Here is a 22,480-nt window from a genome sequence, read left to right as displayed (position 1 = left end):
AATATTTTTGGCAAAAACTGAAATTAATGCCAATTACAGCAAAGTCATATTTTAGCTTACATCTTTCAGGTCAATGTCAGCAAGTAGAAAGGGGCATTTGTATTGCTAGGCTGTTATGACGTGTTCATTTATTTTTTAAACAACTGGATTTAATTATAAAAAGGTAATTGTGCTCAAAAATCAGTGTTGGAATAGAGGAGCTTGAAGGATAAACTAGTCCATCTGCTCAGAGAAAATCAAAAGCCACAATTGCAGTGAAAGAAATTAGCATTGGCCTGCCATCTACTGTAATGGAGTTTCAGACCAGTCTTCATTCACATCTGCTGGTTCATGGTTTTTAAACAATGCATTTCTTTGGTAGAGGTCTAGTCTAGGGAGTCAAACTAGTTTTATTCATGTAATTTTGGAAATTCTAGGGGTGGGGAGGAAATTACAGTCCAACAAATCTCATTATTGACCATTTCATTTTACATTACACTACACATTGGGGGAATTGTGGAACTGGTAGAGGAGCTAAGCAGATTACATTTGAGCACAAGTATAAATTCTTCATATACACAGTTATGGAACTTTAAGCAAAGGAGGTCCCATGTTTATTAAGGTTTATTAAGGTCATTCTCGCTTCTCAAAGAACACCCCAGAAAACTTCACTGTAGCCCTTAGAGAAACAAAAGTGAAGCAGGGGCAAAGCAAATCGGTTTGGTCTCATGATTTATCAAACTGCCTCTGGCACAAAACGCCTGAAAACAACAAGCCAAGCAAGCATGCCAGCACGCTGCAGATGCACAAGCCAGAGTTCCCGTCACATCAGCAGTATCCCGTCTCTCAGAGCACAAACCCTCTGATGAGAATGTTAAAGAGGCTAAACAGCCAGAAAAAAAAGTGAAACCGTCTCATACCAGCACACATTGTTCCAATCTAAGCCCAAGTCCCACTGTAGCTGAATCAGTCCGAAAACAGGCCCATTTATATAAAACCAAATCCATTTTAAACCATTTCAAAATGGATGGACTAAAAGTGGTTTGTTTCAAGTGTACTTGCAGTCCTTTCAAAATGTCAGACTTCAAAAGGTGGCCTTACACAATGTTCCAAGAGGCCCTAAAGGATTTTCCCCAAATCTGCAGTATTTAACAAATTATATTGATATAGCCTCAAATCCATGGTCTCTGCTTCACGCTACAGTCTTGAACCATGACCGCATTATACCCCGAGTCCCGATTTGTAATGAAGTTAAAAGATTCAGTAGGTCTTGCAAGTTTCTTCAGAACTCAAAACTCAATACTGGCGATTGAGAAATTGTGGAAAAAGGTGCTTCCACTGGCAGGGGGTGATAATGTATAGTACTTGCTTGAAATCATTGATCAGGTAATAAAATTTGCTGAATACTGGTTTGTATAGCTTGTGAAAGGATTTAAAGCAATCATTAATCTTGTGCAGTACTAGCACAAGCTACAAACCGATTGATCAAGCAGAATTTTAGCCAAAAGCAGCAAACAAGAAAATACTGATTGTGCGGAGAAAAGGGCACTGAAAACAGGGCTGCAAGATCCATCCAAGTTAAATAGATAATCACAGGAGCCTTAGTCTCATCCATCCTGAATACAGTTGCAGACTAATAATTCTAATTTCTTTGTGGTGCACTTTAAGTTTATGTCCAGAACACAAGGACAATACAGGTAGCGTCACTTTAGACTTACATTTGTAGAACTGAGGAAGACCTCTAATCTCTACAAATCAACCAAGTCACCAAGAATGCTAGTCATCATAAACACCAGAACATACGAGTGAGGGTTACGCCGACATGTAGCTCAGGGGTGATGTGCATCTTGGATACATCTCCGTCTTTGAGACCTATCCACCCAAGATTAAAATCTTCTGATCCCGACCAAATCCTTTTGGACAATGTGCAACGTCTCAAGTGGAGCAGACAGCTGCTAGTTGTCTGCACCGAGCTAATCTAGCCATCAAATCTGGAAGTGTCAGCAGGGCTCTAAGGTATAGAGCGAAATCCAATCTGAAGTATAAAGTTTGAGGAAAGAGCTTAAAAGAATTTACATAAATATTCAACCCCCTTTAAGAAACTTAACCGACTGTAGGGCCAGATATTTAGAAACATAAAACATGACCTGGTGCACTGAAACTGGACTGGCTTTGCATTCACCTCCAGTGAGAAGTAGTTCCTAGATTGCTAGATGTTTGACAGAAAATCCTGCATTTCTCAAACTGTATTGCCTCGAGATTTCCAAGTTGTCACACATTGGGTCTAGACGCACCAAAAATAGATATTCGTTGAAATCTTCTGCCACATTTCAACCAAATGCTGAAAAAGCATGCAAACAAAAAACACAGCCATTAACAATATACCACAACCCAGCAAAAAAAAACCTATACTGCACAGCCATCTGCATTATAGATGGTGGGTCATTCCTTTCAGTCTTAGAGGCTGATGGGACCAGATTTAATGAACATCTTTCGCTTATCCTCTTCAGAGTAGGATACCGATTACTTAAATTGGAAATCAGCACTCTGTGGCATGGCAACAGTTATGACAGATGTCTGAATTACATCTGCTTTACAGCAGACTGACAATCAGAACCTACACAGGGTACTTCAAGAAATGGACGGTTGGCGCGCCCCCCCCCCCCCCCCCCCTTATATATATATAATTATAGAAAAAAAAAAAAAAAAAGTGTATATGCTGCGTGTATATACTGCCACTGCAGTCTCTTACTGGGGCAGAAAAAGGTAAAATTTGCCACAGTTCAAGAGCAGCAGATTTAAAAATTCACTGCACAAAATATGATCTGCTCAATAATTCTTTGCAAACTAGTGTAAATTCACAAGGTAAATTTGTTTTAAACAGTTGATTGACATGCAAGCAATTTGTGGCAAAAAAAAATTCAGACCTTAAATGCTGCAATAAAGCATGGACGTAGCAAAGATTTAGTCCTTTGTTGGGAAGTGTTGGCTCTTGGCAGGACAAGTTACTGAATCTACAGGATACAAAAAAAAAAAAAAAAAAAAAAGCTGGGGTTCATGGACTACAAGACTATTAGCAGGCTAGTTGGAACACAGTTCACTTCTGTTTGGATGCGCTCTGTGAAAGCAATCAATGATCTGCGATTAAACACTAGCATGTGCCCTGCGTGTGTTACAGGAGTTATTTAAGGATCTCATTTCACCAGACACCATGAACATGATACCATCCCCTTCACTTTATGGCCAGTAGTCAGATTCAACTCAGTCACCCAATACATGATGAACAGAGTCTGATATTTCCACTATATCCATCCTCAATACTTATTTTTAGCAAATAAGGGGTTGGATTCATAGTATTTTTCATCCCAGCAGGAAAACTAATGAAAAACAAACATGTTTCTTTGGAAAATACATCTAATGTTTAAAATAAAAACAAATGGTGCACATTGGAAACAACCACAGAGTGATTAAATGGTCTGTTGACTCCATCCATACACTGGTTAAAATAAAGGTCAGTACAAGCTGTAGTTTTCTCTAGGACTGGAAAGACACGCCACAGTTTCAGTGACAAAACACAGGAATGGACTCCTGCAGTTTAGCAGTTAATGTTATGGTAACCTTAAGCCTTAAATGAGAGACTGTGGTCAGCATTACTGTGAACTATTGAGGCATAGCCACCGGTCACCTTTCATTTGAACAAGGCCCAGTGAACTTTAGGGGTTCCTAATGCCACTGGACAGCTGCTACAAACATGTAGTCAACTTGTGCTCAGCTGACAACCTAAATATCCCACATCAATAAAGTGACAAAAAGTTATTGTACATCACCATACGGTCTCCCTTAAGCACAACTTGCACTTGTCTGTTGCAAAAGACTACTGAATTCACTTTGTACTTGCATGATGTTCCAACAGATAAAACCAAAAATGTGTGTCATTTACAATTGTAACAGACCCACCCAGTTTAGAAGTGTATGCAAGAGATTACATTTTGCAAGAGGTGCAATATTGTAAACACTTTAAAATGAAACAGATGATACAAACATTTCCTGACCCCTATATAGCGATACACTCCACCCTTAGGCAGGATGCTGCCCCTCCCATCTGCACAACCAAAGGTCAGAGATTAAAACTGTGGTCCAACAGATGTGGTACTGGATGTGCCCCTTCCAGCGTGTACTAACGGGAGAAAAACTCTTGCTGCATATTAAAAACATGGGATCGTTAATCCAAAAATTAACATTGTTATTAAGGCCTAAGCTTTCTAAATTTACACATTGCATATTTTATAGTCAAGAATTAGGCCTACATCATTAAAGTAACATACCTGTAAAATTGAACAATTGAATACCAGAATATAAAAAATGTGCAATGTATACAATTGCGTGGCCCAACATTCCACTGCAAAATGCGATATTCGTGAAATCAATTCAAAAAGGCTATAATTTGTTATGTGGTTTATGAACAAATTGCTGAAGGGAGAGGTGGGGAAAAAAAAAAAAAAAAAAAACCACTGGCATTTCTCCCTGCTCTTCAGATCCTACAGTCTGACCCCAGCTATTCAGTTAGTCTGTGACTCAAGGTGGGGGGGGGGGGGGCAGGGGGAAACTGAATAGCCGTCTAACCTCTCTTTTCATTAGTGACATTTAAGACAGTTTTTCATTCCTGTAGAAAACATCACTTAGAATTCCTTCAATAAAACAAACCAACTGAAAGCACCTCCTGGATAATAATGAACGGGAGGCTGTATATAATCTGAAAAAGCCCTGGAAACATGGCACACATACCACTGAGCTCAGTGCACACTGCCATAGAGCCGCTTCTGACCCATAAATTCAGGTCCAGAAATAAACCTGCAAAGCACAACCCATTTAATGAGCACAGCCCAGCTCCGGCCTCTAATAGAATGGTAAATAACTCCAGTTGTCCTTATACTTAAAGTATTGCGATTGTGCTGGTCAGGTTTATTTCAGTATAGCTACAATAGTTAGTGAATTTCTTGTCCAGGAACATCTGGGAAACATCTGTTTGATATATCAAGGGCCAAGAAACAGGTGGAAAAGGGTACCACACACACACACGCACAACTTTTGAAAGTCAAAAGTTTGACAATTATATAATTGAAACAAGTCTCTACCCCACATATACCAACATGAATACTCAGTCACCAATTATGTGAATTTTAGGTGAAGTGTGTGGATCAAGGTTTAGAAAGTATAAATCCAGCTATGTGAAATTGAGCTTACTGTGATAAACAAGGTCTTCACCCTGCTGCCTGGATTTAGCAAAGCACCATAAGTAATCCTTACAGTAAGTAGTAAAACTACAGAGAATGAAACCTGTCAGGTATAGGCCTACTACTTTGTAAACAAATTTAACCCAAAAAAAAAAAAAAAAAAGCATTCGATATTTAACGCATACACTAATGAGAATAAATTGGTAAATGATAAATGTAGGCCAGAAAAAGAAACTGCAGTATATTTAAATCAAGCAGCAGGTAAGGAAAACCCAAGCGATCTGATCAGCTTGGACTAGAAAATCAAAAGGACAGAATTGCACTATAATGGAGCACAGCCACAATATGCATAATTTTATGCTAGTCACTAAGTTGTACAGCTGCATCAGTCTGGGAGATGTGAAAGGAGAAAGAGGAAAATCAAATCCTTAACCCAAAAGAGCATCTGATTGAACCCATAATGAAGACAGCCCTGAGTGCAGAGAACTTAATCTTACATCTGCCAGATATGGATTGGGTTTTGTACTCCCAGTTATGAAATGAAAATATTTGTATTAATCTTAATGCACTGCTCTTTTGAAGACGAAGGCTGATCAAGGCAATTTTAAGAAGTCTTAAAATGCAAAATAGGCTGACAATTGCCCAACTTGATCACAAAAGTTTAAATTCAGTGTCCAGAAGGCCTGAAAGCGAATCCAAATCTGAAGATATGTAATGCACTTGACTGAACCAAGACCAACAAACTATAAACACAGCAGCAATTCTTAATGAGCATAGCTTCCTTGTAGCAATTTCATAAAACAAGTCAATAGGAAGTCCTTTTGGGGCCTACGGTTTTCCAATACTTATCCTACTAAATTACACATTTGCTCCGAATCATGTTCTAGGTAAATTATGAGAAAGATATTCCATCAAGACGACAAAAGTAGATTCCCACAGCCTTTACTGAGGTTTATGGTTTTACAGACTATACAAGTAGTCATATTAAATCAAATACACATGCCAGCCTCCCTGAAGATTAATGGCATTAACTAATAAAAGGTGCTTGTAGTACTTTAGATCAAAATTAAACATTATAAAATCACTTCCAAACCTTTAAAATCTACAAATTAAGCACGTTTATAGAGGGCAAATAACCTGCGCTCAAGAGATAAACTTCCCACTTAAACTGCGGTTCTTAAATGTAAACAAAATTTTCAACTCATTTCAAACAATGAAGAACCATGATCAATGGCAGGAGGCCTAAAGTATTAGGACTTGTGGACTGCAGTTAGAGCATAAGGATAATGGTATCAAAAGGCTGCACTATGGGTTTAAGGGAGGGGGGGAAAAAATGGCCTCTTCAGTTTTTGCTTCTTTACTGCTGTGGGCAGGTTTTAAAAGATGTATGCCCCTGAAATTAAGAGTCCATTTAAAGATCGGACTCAAACTCTTCATTTACAAAAAAAAAAAAATTTAATTCAAAACTGAAAATAATTTATAAACTAGCAGTAATCCGGGAATAGGACCGATGTCCTGAACCAAAACTAAAAAAAAAAAAAAAAAACTTCCTTTTAAGCCAAGCATGACAACCTCAGTCTGGAGGTTTTGGATCTGCACTACATTCTAGTAGAAAATTAAGATAAAGGCATTGGTTATGGCTTTCCAATAGCCATGAGGTATTGAGTGAAAGAAGCCTACCATATCATCTGGCATCACATTTGTGACAGTACCTTAAAAGGGGTCATGTTCTCTGACAGATACAATTTACTTATCAAGGAATGTTCTGAATGTACTTAACAGACTTTAAAAAATTACAAAACTACCATTACACTTTATTCTATACTGTACTTTGGGCACGGACTCCACTCTTCTACACAAACATTCCTCGCACTCCAAACCGTTGGGGTGGGGGTTGTTGTAACAATCTGTTAACTGCATGTTATTGTAATATGTACTTACTCAAATATTAGATTTAAATGAAGGGTAAAGTCTCCAAGTCATCAAAAAATTTCTGGTTTAACCAATAAATGTACATGAGCTATTCAGATTGTAATCTTCCCAAATCGTACATTTAAAAGAAAAAAGCCCAATAAGAAACCTACATAGGACTTTGTCAGTCAAGACTTGGTGACAGTCAGGTTGTCTCCATGTAAATTAATCCCCAGACATTTAAAAAGTTAATCTTAATTGGAGACAACGGGAAAAAGATATCTTGCTCCTATAACCAGGTAGTTGCGGAGGAGAAAAGAGATCATTTTATGCCTCTGTGTTTTGTGTGCTGTGACCCTGTAGGTTTTCTCACAGTAACTATTACATTTGCCTGCATTCTCTTTTCACTTCATTTACTCCCTTTTAGTTTATCAGCAACTTACATCTTCTACTCATTTCTTATTAGGTTTGAAACAATTAAACTCCATCTTTGTTATCGGCAAATGACCTTCTAGATGTAGCTGGCAATTCAGAGGATAATTATTCATGAGCAATAATTGTAATATTGAGGAGATGGGTAGGCTTATTTTAGAATGACAATGAAATTACTATCATTGTTATTTAGATGACCAATCAGACACTGCTTGTAAAATGTCAAACCCCTTGAAGGCATGTCCCAAAATGGGAATAAAAGCTTTGTACTTCCTTGAACTCTGGAAAAACTGCATTATACTTGTTGAATATTTTCTGTTGCGGTGTTCTGCAGTTTTTTTCCCCACCATGCACGCAATAAAATCCGATTAGAACTTCCAACTCCAAATCTTATTCCCAGCACACAGTCAAGCCTCATGGTCTGTTAAATGGTTTTAGTTTGGATTGAGCCGTTTCCCCCAGCCCTTCATTTCACATGGCACACCAGCCTCTCCTGTCCCTCCCTTTTGTCAACTTGAAAATGAACCATCAGAGAGACACCTCAGCATGTCTTGATACACCCAATTATTTGTACATCTAAGGGTCCACAAATGCCATTTAATAAACCAGTTATTATGCACCTACGAAATTAAATTGAGTATGGTACAGACCCTAGTAAATTTGAATTAAAGTAATTGTAACCGCAAGTCAAATTGTCCAGTTTATTATTTTTTATTGTTGGGTACCAAGATCTATTGCAGATGATAAATACATTGAACAAAAAAATACAACCATTTAGTATACCGTGACACCTGACAACCTATGCACGGCAAGTATAAAACTGCATGTTTCTCCATTGCGTCATTAGTGAAAGGAGCACTACAAGGAGGAGTGAAGATGGGAAAATTCACTTTGTAAAGCAAATTCTTATGCCTACATACAAGAAATGGATTTAAGTTTATTCTTCCATCTTCTGATTTGTAACCAAACAATGAGTGACTTGACACTATACAGGCTACAGTACAAATGCATAACTCATTTTGTTTAAACTTGGCCACTCCAGCATTCCCATGGCTGAGCAGGACCCAGTAACCATAGTAAAACACTTGGATATCTATGCAAATGGATTTTCGGTCCTCAAGAGTTCAGCAGTACCGGAAAGCGTCGGATCCTACTGCCAACTAAAGCTCTTCAGCTTCTTTCTGCCGAGACCTCTGGACCCCCCACTTCTCCACAAGAACAAAAATATCTATAGTCTATGAGCCAATTAAATTCAGAAAGATCACTGCCATTTCACATACAAATTAAATGGTTGTACAGGACGGTGTCCATGGGGTGCACCTAGATGAAAAAGCAGATGTCGCAGGACTTAATTAAGGCATGCCAAACTAAAATCGTAATTTTATCCAAAATACTGTAATTTAGGAGGCCCTTTGAGGTTTTGGAACTTCCTTAAGTTTTCTAAAACTAAACATCACAGCATGTCAGTTTCTTGGACACAGGCAAATGGGCACTTTATAGTCTGGCAGAAGTCATCATTGAGATTGCGGAAATTATCCAAATCGGGACACAATGCGCTAGAGTGGTCTGATCAACAATTTTTTAATTATTTTTTTCATTTCAAATCGTTATGGTCTTTAAGGGTAGCATCCAAGAACACGTTTAAAAATCGGATTGCCTTCAATACACAGACATGCACTACATGGGGGGAAAACAATTATATCATGATTAATTGGACACTACACATGGAAAGCAGCCCTTTAGACTAGTTGGTTGACTCATTTCCCCATGATTCAAATACACACCCAGGTGGGCCTGACAACAATTTAGATTATGTAGAAAGCACCCATGACTAGACAGCAGAAGTACTTTCACCATGAAAAGCAATTGTTGAGCAGTAATCAGGCTCATTAAACTGTAAACTGGTCTCATTTTTGACCCTGTGCTTAATGCGTAACTGGATTTTGCAAAAGATGCATTTTGGATAAATTATATTTCAGTTGCAGGACCAGAACAAATGTTTAAAGAGCAGCCACAATGCATTAGCAATGACAACACACCCTTTTTAACCATATCTCAGTTTATTTGGCAGACACCAAACACTGATCAAATGTTGCAAGTGTGCAACTTCTCAGGGAGTCAAACCAAGGTTAATAAGAGTGCAAGAAAACTAAAGTTCACTTCAGCTGAAGGAGAAATACATTTACTTTGGAAACACTAAGGCATACACCCATAAAATGGTCTCCATTTTCACAAAGTACAATATTGTAGTACAAGACATCAACTTTACAATACATTTTAGAATGGGAAAAGCAGGGACACATGTTTTTGATAAGCTGCAATAAGAGGCATGAGGTAATGGTGAAGTCATGTTTGTCCTCCAGGAAGGTTCAAGTCAAATATTTGCTGCATTCTAAATGCATACAAAGTGCTGGAAAACACTATTGATGTGCCTCTGTACACAAATTTAAAGCAGAAAATGATCACAAGAAGGGACAAGAATCCCTACTACATACCGAGGTATGCGGAAATATAAAATCTAAGGTTTAAATATGCCAAGTTACACAAGGGGCGCAGACACCATGATTGAAACTGAACACTTGTAAATTTAAAAACTAGTTTATTATACAATAGGAATAAGATGACCATCTGATTAATCAAAAAAGCAATCAAGCCATTTATCTAGATTTGTTTTCACGAGGCTCGAATCCTGCGGATAAACGTTTAATTTTACAATGGTTTGTGGCTCTTCAGTGTTGGCGTTAAGCTTCTGCAACACTGTTGAAATATCCCACTGATACAGAGGATGTATATGGTTTCTGCAGGTTATATGGACCTTAGAAATAGGACTTCCACTGATTTGCAGGGGAAAAAAAAAAAAACAAAAAAAAGTGCCTTTTCACCTTAAATACTTACTTTGATTAGACACACAAATCCTATGTTCTTCTAAGTTTGAATACAGGTTTAACAGGCTTACTGTAATTGTTTCTCTGGAGACATGCCAAAAGAGAAACTCTTGATCAGGATTTCTTGAATGTTTCCAAGATGTCACTTTTTCAAGGGGCCACATTAAATGAACATCTGAAACTCTTGGCAGTAGGGTGGAGTGTCATCTTCCTGTACTACTGAAGGCCAGACCAACCCTGTTTCACATGATGGTATCAGGTTGCAATGTGTAGCGTATAAATGTGTGTACACAGAGAGCACAGCAACCTACAAAAACAGTCCTACAAACCACAACCACTCACACGGGAGTTTATTCTGAGCAATTTCTGGAGCTGCCTGCCAACAAAGCAGTTAAACTATTCTTGCACTCCAAAAATACTGTTTAATGTACAAAAACAGTGGTTTAAATATTCTCAAATGCAACATCCTGCAGATACAAGAGTTGTGAATTGTTAGGTCTGTATTTAAGAAGTTAAACACGAGATTCAAGCTGGTATTTCTCAACCAAATACAGGTACAATGTTATGTCTGGCCTTTGATTATTTGATAGAACATTATTAAGGTCTCCAAGCGATGGGCAGACCTCATACAGAAAGAATAAATTTTAGTGTTTTTATACCCTAGTCTCCAGCAAGTATTTTTAAAAGATCAACAGTCTGCCCTTGCTTGGCACTCATTTGGTCACAATGGGAAGCCATGGTGTGGATGTCCCTAGACTCTCAGAATGCTCGATTCAGTATTTTTTTTCTCCCATAAATGATAAAAATATTGTATATGAACACATTCTTCCAAAAATATCCAGATTTTTCAGACCTTTTAAACAAAATAAATGCTTCACATGAGTTGAATGTTTATTTTTACCATCTTAAATGAGGAAGAAGGAGTGAGGTTTTCAGAAATAATACAAGCGTGAAGCATGAACATCCTTTACCAAACAGATAAAATGGAGGTCAGCTGTCAAATTGTAAAGCTGTAGCCATTTAGGAAGACATCTTACTCAAGGTCTACAGAAACTAAAATGCATCGAGGTATTAAACCTGGTCCTAAACCTGAAGAGAGTCTGGTTTAAAGGAAAAGAAAACCTAAGACTCCAAGAAGTGAGATGTATACATGCGTGTACAGTCCTTTCAAAAGGATTTATTCTTATGCTGCGTTTGCCTTGTGCAAGACAAATCCGAGATCACAGGATAGGAACAACCACTGTGGATTAGCAGTCATCCGTGTCAGATCCTAGGGTGCACCTGATGTTCACTCAATCTGCTTTGGCAGGCTGTGGGAATGACAGGCCTATACAAATAGTACAGGAAGAAACCGTGACACATTTGCTAACCAAGGTTTTATCCAAGTCTGAGAATAGCTCACATTTGACTTCATAAAAAGGTGGTGTTCTTTCCCCACCAGTGTAGTTTTCAATGCCAACTCTATTGCAGTTAAAAAAAAATTACTTTGTGGGTTACAGAACAAGAGGAATAACACCAATAAATTCTTTACTTGTTATTCTATGAGTGCAAGGATGAAAAAGCAATGTTATGCTGCCACTGGCTTTGTCACTGTGAGATGAGAGGAAGACAGGAGGTCTAGCCAGTATAAGCCTTTGCAGCCTATTGCAATATTTATGTAGCTCTTATAAAACACAGTGTGGGATGTGGGGTGGGGAGAGACAGTTCAGAGCAACATGGGATATAGAAGATAAATCATGAGACTGCCCCCCCCAATAAACTTGGCTACAATTTCTCAACATAGCAGTTTTCAACAGATCTAGAACTGCATATCAAAATTTTAAAAAATAAAAATCCTCTAGATGTAAATATCCCTGCCTCTGAAATAACTAACATTTATTTTCACAAAATCCCAGGTGCATGCAAAGCAAATGAACAATTTCCTTAGGAGACTCAAAATGGTCTTCACAACATTTGGTGTGGATTAGAGACATGCCAATACTTACAGAGTAAGGTCTGTTCCCCCAACCCAACCTTAAAACATTCCTGTGCTTATTCCTATATGCCAGTCCCTGTTAACAAGCCTATCAGCACTGCATTTGAATTTCCAAAAATGCACATACAAACAAAAATGCAATCAAACTGGGAGGATCTTGTGCATTTAAATACTTTGTTAAATAGGGAAAGTAGGTGCTTTTCATATCAAAACACCCATTTCCTTAATAAACCCTAATCCATTCAAAAATGTACACGATTCTCAGAAGGATACAAATTTGCAAAGCAATACAATTTGGGGATATTCCAGACCCCTTTCCAAAGGTTCACATAAAATGCATGGATCCACTGTATGCCCCTTTAAAAAACGATTCTGGGATATAGGTCAGGCTTGGGAAAAAAAACACTTCCTATCCAGCCCCTTTTGGAAAACAGGCTGATTAGGCCTTTGATGCAATTCCACAGCAGGAAATCTACATTTAGGATTGATCCCAGCAGTATGAAGTTCCAGTAGACGAAGTACAGAACACTAAAGTACCACTTGTGTCACCGGTACCTTTGTGCAATTAGCCCCGGGTCCCTAATCACACCAATATCCCAGAATGCAGCAGTAAGAAATTACTCATTCCTTTTCACTTACTCAATATTCACCTTTTGGCTACTATTGGGTTAACAATCTCACCAATAATGCTTGAGATACAAGTATAAGTGGAGGCCCTCAGAACAACAAGTTAAACATTCAACAAAATTCATTTGAAAAGGAGCTCCTAGTTTTACTTAATATACAGCTTGTCTGGATGTGTATAGGCAGGTCAGTCTCACCAGTTGGGGAGAAATCAGAAACCATTATGTACGCATTGTTAGCCTTTCCCCTCTCGGAAGTTTAATAACATGTGCCGGTTCCCCAACACTGTCAGAGGCAGACCCCAGTTCTTGAAGCAATGAGCAACATCTGGTACAAGGCAACTCCTACATATAAAAGGAAACAACTGACATTACTTCATCTGGACTCTTTCCCCATTTCCCCCCACCATCCATCAACAATTTACTCAGAGGACATACCTCGATACACATTGAAAGCTTACATTTTTCCTGGGCAGAACTTTCATCCATCCCCTCCTCCCCAAAATTGAATGAAGAATAAAACTCACTAGCCAGGCAAAAAGATATTAAATAAATCAGCCTGCTAGGAAGACTCCAGGTCACATCTGTATCCTAGACTACAACTACAATGCTGAACATAATGGTCCAGCATCCGGAATGGTGCCATAGAAATCTTTATTTGCACAGGAGAGCAGAATTACTTTTCCCTGTGCCTGTAACCCTTACCCTTATATCAAGAATGCAAGAAATTTAAAATCACTGTGCCTGGCCCATGAAAACTAAACTGGAGGATAACATTGGTTATTGAATTTTGAATTTTGTCAGTTCTTTAGCCTTAAGGATCTAGGAGAACAATGATACTGCATTAAGACTTGCTTCAGAGCGTCTTGCTACAAAAAGCTCTTCAGGTTTCTCTGCGACTAGTTATAATTTCAATCATAAATCATTAGATAAATCATTCCCTGATCTACCCAAAGTAAATCCTTGCATTTTTTAATGCAAGTTTAAATAAGGCACCAGAGCGAGTCCTGTGCTTTCTGCCACAGCTCCCAGAGGTTTGCTCCAGACTCAAACCCTTTTTTCCTTCCTTGATAAGTCACTTATTGTTCAGTCAAAGGGATTTCAGTTAGTAAAATGAAACTCGGTCCTCCTAATGTCAAGTAATACTCCATTCCCCCCCCCCCCCCTTATGATTTGTCATCCTCACAGGGACGTTTAAAGATTGGAGATATCAGCAACTTTTATTGCACTAAAGACTGCACTGCAGGAGCAACTGCAGTCATCCTAGGGCCATCCATCAAAAGGGTTGCAGCAGTCATTTAAGTCAAGGTTGGGCCCAAACCATGTTTGCCGTTGATTTTAACATTACATTATAATTGACAGACATAGGTTAAAAATGTAGTGTAGCCCCGTTTCACAAACCTATAGGTTTTATTTCAACAGTTAACTAATCTTTTGTTATTTCCGATACAGTATTAATTTGTAGGAGTATTTAGCTTAGTCACCATTAGTGAGGATTTGCAGAAGTACAACCATTAAATTGGCAGAAAGAGCTTGCAATTTCTGTGCATTATTACAGGATCCCTGCTTCTACCTGCAGCAAAAGCCATTAAGGCTTCAATATTTAAACAGGAATTACAACCATAATTCCAGTGTGTTAATGTAAAGAAACTCAAAAGGACAAGAGTAGGTAATTATGATAACTGGAGTTATAGGCTTCTCCATTTGGTATACTTTTGCCACTCACTATATCATGGTTAGTTAGAAAGATACGAAAAGGTGTAAGAAAGTTAGAACACCTGGAAAATCCTGAAAAAAAAAAAAAAAAAAAAAAAAAAACACGCTTCAACCAACTCCATGGCTAGGGATGCGATTATACACTTAAGGCATTGACCTACAGTACAGCAAGGAGAGCTCCAGTAACTACGGATTTAAATAAAGCATGTGCTCATGTCAATTAAAGTCTGCACCGCATATGCACTGGCCTAAACCTGCATGAACATTCAGGTTTTTCTTCAAATAATCCATAAGAGGCAATGAACCTTAAAAGTGGACTAAAATGTATATAAAGCATTGGAAACTACCATCACGAAATCTATTTCAAATCTCTGCTTTTCTGAAATGTCATTCCCATCTTAGAGGAAGAGTTAAACCACCTTAAACCACCTAAAAGTAATCTGCGGAATAGTTTTGAATAAAGGCTTATATCATAAGCTGGGTGGGAACAAAGTTTTATAAAGTATGCTAGATAAAATGTCAAAATATAGAAACCCTACCTCCTCCCCAAAAAAAGGACATGAAAGACAGGCATGGGTTCTTATCTCTGGTGAGTACTGCAGACGTGGTCAGGGCATAGTTATTCGATTAATCATTATTAGGTTAATTTGTGAGGATAACCCATAAAGAGTTGGTAATTGCAAAACTCATTATAGCCCCCACTTGACAAGTAAGAGTAGCTGCAGCTGGCCTCTGTCTGCCAACAGGATTCACTACAGGACATACATCACTGCCTCTCACAATTATTGGGTTCTGTGCATACATTCTTCAGACATTACTGCTGAAACATATTTTCCAGATTACCAAACATGCACATTAATTGTTGACAACACCCATTCAACGTCTAATATGAAATGGCATTGCTTTGCATGTTTGTTTTGAAAAATACATGAACCAAATTGTCAGTCACCCACAAAGACGCAGACACCCAAGCTTTTGTAAACTTAAAATGTTTAGAAGTCAGACCCTGGAACATTGTACACACGTGAAGCTACTCCAAATGTCCAGGGGAGGAGCAGGAGGGAAGAGTTTCCCCCAGTTTAATTCACATTACACTGAACCCTGCCTGATGAGACGCATAAATCAGTGATTTTCCCCAGTGGTGCAGGGAAGAGGCCAAACCTTGGTAATCAGTTATTTCTCAGTTGCCAACAGCGAGTTCTTCACCATAAATTGAAAGGTTTTGTTTCTATAATGTCTTACATTTAAGGACTATTCATTACACAGCACCAATAAACAGTCATCCACAATTATGTTGCATGCATTTTCATCATAGCTTACCAGGCCTATATTGCGAATGCTGTATAGACAGTTTACTTTCACAATTTGTAAAAAAAAAAAAAAAAAAAGTGAATCAGCACAAGGATTATACTTCTTGTTCTCCACTCAGATCCCCAGCCTATCAATAGCTAGACAGTTATAGGTTAAATTGTCAGCCTGCATATAGGCACATTGGTACTTAACACTAGCCTACAGATTGTTTCCAAGAGGACTGTGTGGGTGGTTGTTGGTGGTGTCCTGCACAACACCATCTGAAAACCTTATTACCATCGCAAACAGTGCAGTTTTTAAAAGCATTGTATTCTTGAACTATTTGATATGCATGAACTCCTCTTCCATGAATGAAAAAGACGACTCATTCCTCTTAAGTCGCAATGTGTGCATGTTAATTCGGAGAACAACAAGGCATCCTTTTCATGCAAGGTTATCCAAATATAAAGAGCGGCGTGTAAAAACATCAGTAATGTGAAACTGTCAGGAATATCTGCTTTCCATGTTCAACCCAAAATAGTTTATTTAAAGAGCGAAATGGTCGCAAAGCCTTACTGCAAGTACTGCGGTCATGAAATACTTAATCCCCGTTTATTCTTAATGTCATATTACACACAAAAGCGGTTGCATTTGTATACTAAAAAAAAGGTAACTGCGAAGCAATTTTACTGTAGGCTTACTCCGTGTTTACAGTAGAATAGGCCTGGTTTCTTTCACCTACTGTGGAAGACTGTATTGAACAAAGTAAGTGCTGTATTAACCAAATCAAAGCATTTTAAAGCTGTAACGCTACCTGCTCGGTTCAGACGGACAGCCCACTTCGTTCCAGTTATATTATGCTGGCGTTCTTGTAGATTACCGCAGTTCTGCGCGGCTCCACCAATGGGATGTTTGGAATTCTGCAGATCTGCGCAAAACTGCGCTACACGAACGCGACCGCTGTTCCCGCACACCGCTATTAAAACTACGTCTATCCAGGCCCTCGTGGTCCACTCAATAGGTGAAACGCATTTAAAGTGTCAGTCTATTTAGTGGGTTTTTTTTTTTTTTTGTATTGATAGATTAAGCCATTATTTCAGGTGAGGCGATTTTCCAGCGATGACACACCTTAAAGCACTGGATGCATTTTTAAACGCCTCCGCTGCATCGCTAGTGTGGATAGGAGTTCAGCAAACGTGGTTTCCATGCAGAACTGCAAGGATGTCCGTTACGACTCAATGTCACGCCGGTAACATTTGCACAACATTGAATGGCCGAGCCCTCGCTCTCTCCAGCCCACGATGTAAACAGACGCAAGCATGCAATCTGTGGCCAACTCATTACAGTGACATACTCATCTAATCAATAAGGCTCGTCTCCAGCGCAGTCCGACTAACTATAATGCACCTGTGCAGGGATACTAGCTAGCTGTCGCCTTACAGCCATTAAAGCTCTCCCGTGAAAATCAATATACAATCTGCGACTTAATAAAGCAGATCTACTGTACCCGTTTATTATCCACTCATTAGATCCGCATCCTTGACTCGGCGCATTACATCTGGCTGCTGCAGTGTTACGATCTCAACCTCAATACAACCTATTAATGTCTCTCTTAAAGTTAGGTGCAGCTGTAATTCGTAAAGTACTTAAAAAAAAAAAAAAAAAAAAAAAAAAAAAAAAAAACATACCTGCTATATTCGGCGTGGCTGTAGAAAATAAATAAATCAGGTGGTTTTATTCAAATCTGATCCAGTGCGGGCTGCTGCAGTATCTCCTGTTGCTGGCTTTTGCAGCCTAGCGCTCACTATTTGGCAGGAAGTACATTTCTGCCCTCCCTCCTCTTCTGGAGCGTGCTTTATATAGAGATCACAATCTGGCGGCCCCGCCTCCTTTCACGCGTCCAGACGCCCGCCGTTAGGGGATTAAAAGACTCAATGTGTGTATGTGTGTATATTTGTATTAACCTTGAATGTATTTACAACAAGACGTATATGATATTGTTTAAATAAGATGTATGTCTAGAGATATCTTAGTATAAGGATTTTCTACACAAAACTCGCAACGTGCAAAAAAGCAGCAATCCATTGGGTGCAGCAACATGCCTTGTACTTGCAGCCCTAAGAAGGGGCGTTAACTCAGCCAGTTCAAAAAGGATTACTTTTTCAGAGGATGACATTATTTCAGTGTAAAATGGAATCAAGAACCTCAAATACAAAATCTTTACAAATATACCCAACATCCCAACCTACATACATAAAGACACTCACTGTAAATATACAGGCCATCCTTTCCATATGGCTTCCTTCAAGTTGCTCTTCCCAAGACCACGTTGTTGTTATTTTGGTTGCTTGTTCTCTCAAGGCCATCTGGGGACTTTCAGTGAAAAGCTGGGAAGTTGCTATGTACATTTATATCTGAGTGGGGTGTATTGTATCTTTTTTCTTTGGAATGTCTTACTGCCTGTCTGTTGACACACTTCAGTCTCCCTGCGCTATCACTTCCACTCGGACACTTTCACACGCGCACACTATTGGTGCTTTTCAAAATATGCTTTGCTCTTCTTCCATGTAATTGACAGAATAAGCCACCCAGAATTCACACAAGCAAGGCAAAAGTGGTAACTCATTTCTTGCACTGTAAAAGCAAAAGTTTAAAATATGTAAGAACATTAATAACATTGCAACAGATCATAAGTATTTATTTTTTACAAAAAGTCACAAATTAATAAGCAACAATAAACAGAATACAACTATTAACTTCATACTAAGATGTGTCGTTGCACAAGAAACAGTATTACGTTTGATTATTTAATAGCAGGTAAGTGTATTGGATGATATGTTATCAAATTCTACAGTAATTATTGAACCTCACACACAGAAAATGTACAATCCAGTATTCATATACTGCCCTCTGGTGGTTTTATAAAGGTTTCAAAGTAACCCTCTTATTGTTCATAGATACACCGATCAGCCATAACATTATGACCACTGACAGGTGAAGTGCATAACACTGATAATCTCGTTATCATGGCACCTGTCAGTGGCTGGGAAATATTAGGCAGCAAGTGAACATTTTTTCCTCAAAGTTGATGTGTTAGAAGCAGGAAAAATGGGCAAGCGTAAGGATCTGAGCGACTTTGACAAGGGCCAAACTGTGATGGCTACACGACTGGGTCAGAGCATCAACAAAACTGCAGCTCTTGTGGGGTGTTCCCGGTCTGCAGTGGTCAGTACCTATCAAAAGTGGTCCAAGGAAGGAAAAGCAGTGAACCGGCGACAGGGTGGCCAAGGCTCATTGATGCACGTGGGGAGCGAAGGCTGGCCCGTGTGGTCCGATCCAAAAGACGAGCTACTGTAGCTCAAATTGCTGAAAAAGTGAAAGCTGGTTCTCATTACAACCTGAAATTTTGATGCATTTAAATGGGATTTTCCCCTCTACTAAACATTTTGAAGGAGTAAGAGATTTTGTTTGGTGAAACAACAGCTAATAAAAAATAAAAAACACAAATGTCTTGGTCAGAGAAGTACTCACCCCCATGAGTCAATACTTTGTAGATTCACCTGCTGTGAGTCTTTTGGAGGGGTAAATCTCATCCAGGTTTGCACATCTGGATTTTACAATATGCATGTATTCATCCATCCATCCATCCATCTTCGAAACCGCTTATCATGGTGAGGGTTGCGGGGTGAGGGGAGCTGGAGCCGATCCCAGCAGGCATAGGGCGCAAGGCAGGAATACTATTAATCTATTCTTCCTGGCAATTTAATGTATTGGATCATGGGTGGACAACAATCTTTAAGTCTTGCCACAGATTCTCAATCAGTGTATTCTCTGACAAAAGCCCTTATTACAGAGCTGCCCAGTTTGAACCAGGAGGATGGCCTGGTCTGAACAGATTCTGGGTGGTGCCATATACCTTCCACTTCTTAATGATCAACTTGACTGTGCTTCAAGAGATATTCAATACCTGTGAAACCTTGTTATACCCCTTCTCTGATCTGTGCCTTTCCAAAACTTTATCAACAACCCATTGCTTTGAGAGGTCCATGGTCTTCATTAGAGCATCTTTGCTTTGAATGCACTGCCCAACTGTGGGACCTCACAGAGTCAGGTGTGTTTATTCTGAAATTATGTGAATCACTTGTATTGCAAGTGCGGAGTAGGTTATGTAAATCAAAGGGAAAAAATATCTTTACAAATCTCAAGTTAGAAAACAACAAAATGCGAAGAAGTCCAATGGAGTGAATACTTCCTATAGCCACTGTTTGTGCTAAATTATGTCTTTCCTCATTTCTCTTAATTGATTATGACAATGAGCCTGTTGCCAAGTGATGAAGATGATGACAGGTGATAGGTGTGCCCGAGAGACATCACAAATATCAGCTTGAGCTTCAATATAACATCATGTTAATTTTATGCATTATTTACTTATCCAAACAAAGTACTTGTGTATGATTCCCTAGTTTCAATTTAATAAATTCCTTGTAGCCTGGCTTGGAATACAGCAGCTACTCAATGCCAGCTCACTGGACAAAACAACAGACATCAGAACAGGAAGAAAGTGCAACCAGGCATGAAATATTAGGGCACTACATAAAACCATGTGATCAAGTTGTAGTCGCCAGAAAACAAAATGCAAAATAGGTTTCTTGCTAATAAGCTATTTACACTAAGAGTTAAGCATATGATTAAGTCTGATAAGCATACAATTTACATCGGTATAGGCTATTTGAAAACCTTCCAGGCACGATTACTGTAGGGCCATGCATAGTGAGTGGAGAATGTAGTAGCATAAATTATTTCCCCATCACAGACTCTCTCTCTCTCTCTTCAGGAAGGGATTGAACATGATTGGGTTCGAAACTAAAAGCTACATTTGTTTTTCTTTGATTCTTTTTGTTATTTCACAACAACACAGATCAGATATAGTACTTTACGCGGAATGTCATAATTCCTACAAATAATTGCCTCAAACTATTTTTTTTATTTTTCTCCTCATCCTTGCATCACTCTCCATCCATCCATTTTCAAAACCACTTATCCTGGAGAGAGTCACGGGGAAGCTGGAGCTGATCCCGGCAGGCATAGGGCACAAGGCAGGAATACACCCAGGACAGGATGCCAGGCCATCACTGGGCAATACACTCACACACACACACAGACACAGACCCATACCCACAGGGCAATTTAGCATGGCCACTCAACCTAACCCACATGTCTTTGGACGGTGGGAGGAAACCAGAGTGCCTGGAGGAAACCTATGCAGACACAGGGAGAACATGCAAACTCCATACAGACAGGCACCCCAAGCCAGGACTTGACCCGGGATTCCTGGAGCTGTGAGGCAGCAGCACTAACCACCACACCACTGTGCCACCCTGAATCACTCTCTCTTCCTAATATCCTCTTTCAAATCCACAGATAAAAGCTGCTATCCTCTGTAACCCTTTGTTGGACTCTTTGGTTTCCCTGTGCAAGATTAAGCTGGGGTTGTCCTCTGCACTGTGCACTAGGTATGCTGCCATGCCTTTATAGTTACAGAGCTCCATGTGAAGTCCAAGTGACTGACTGACGGGAATGAGAATGCAGGTACTTTCCATGATCCCATTGCTTGGTGTATCAGCCAGCTGGATGTCCTTCGGCCTCATTAAATTGATTAATTTTAACATTTATTTATTCATTTATACATTTCTATATCCCTTCTTTAATTTGAATGTTTCTATTTACATTTCTTCCCCCACATTTCCTTTTCCATTTCGGTATTTTATTTTTCGACTTTTTACATTTTAATGTGCGTTCAGCCTTTCGCTTTAAATTTCAGTTTGTGTTGGCTATTACTTTTTACATTTAATTTGGACAAAATCCAACTGTCAATGGCAAGTGGACTTGCTGATATCACAACGAGAATTGTTGATATCAACATACAATTGCTATTACAATGTGTATATTTTGATGTCAGAAATTATTTTTGATGTCAGCAATTCCATTATTGATATCAGAAATGTAATTGCTGATATAAAATATATAATTGTTGCTATAAAAAATCATATTTCTGATATATATTTGTTGTTAATAATGTAAAATGCAGATACAGGAATTTATATAACAGTGGAAAAATAAATATGGGAGCAGAAATATAAATTGACACATTGAAATGTAGAAAGCAAAATGGCGATATAGAAATAAATAAATAAAGGTTGAAATAATAAATAAATAAATAAATAAATACATGTCCTGATATGTATTTATTTATGTATTTATTATTTTATTTCACCAGCTATTTATTTAAACATTTTAATGGAATATCCTCCATATGTTTAAATGTTGTTTAAGATATGCAATGCCACTAGAGGGCACTCTGAAATTAAGTTGCATTTAGCTTAAGAAGAGACTATTTAATTTAGTACAAGAACAAGATGAGAAACATAATCACAT

At 38.7% G+C, this 22,480-nt stretch overlaps 1 protein-coding gene across 3 annotated transcripts in view; it reads right to left on the bottom strand.

Annotated features, from left to right (window-relative positions):
• add3a (adducin 3 (gamma) a) overlaps positions 1–17,874 on the bottom strand; it is a 91,491-nt gene extending 73,617 nt beyond the window's left edge. For 2 of the 3 annotated variants that reach the window (XM_066693693.1, XM_066693699.1), the window contains exon 1: positions 17,734–17,874. The gene's annotated coding sequence lies outside the window, so the exon portion shown is untranslated. Of the gene's footprint in view, positions 1–16,859; positions 16,879–17,733 lie in introns of those variants that run through there. The other variant, XM_066693695.1, reaches the window with a different exon arrangement.
• Between the last annotated feature and the right edge of the window lie 4,606 nt (positions 17,875–22,480).

Source organism: Amia ocellicauda, chromosome 20 (genome assembly GCF_036373705.1).
Source record: "Amia ocellicauda isolate fAmiCal2 chromosome 20, fAmiCal2.hap1, whole genome shotgun sequence".
Lineage (NCBI taxonomy): Eukaryota > Metazoa > Chordata > Actinopteri > Amiiformes > Amiidae > Amia > Amia ocellicauda.
Note: the sequence above shows the minus strand (reverse complement) of the source record. Positions and strands in the feature narration are given on the sequence as shown.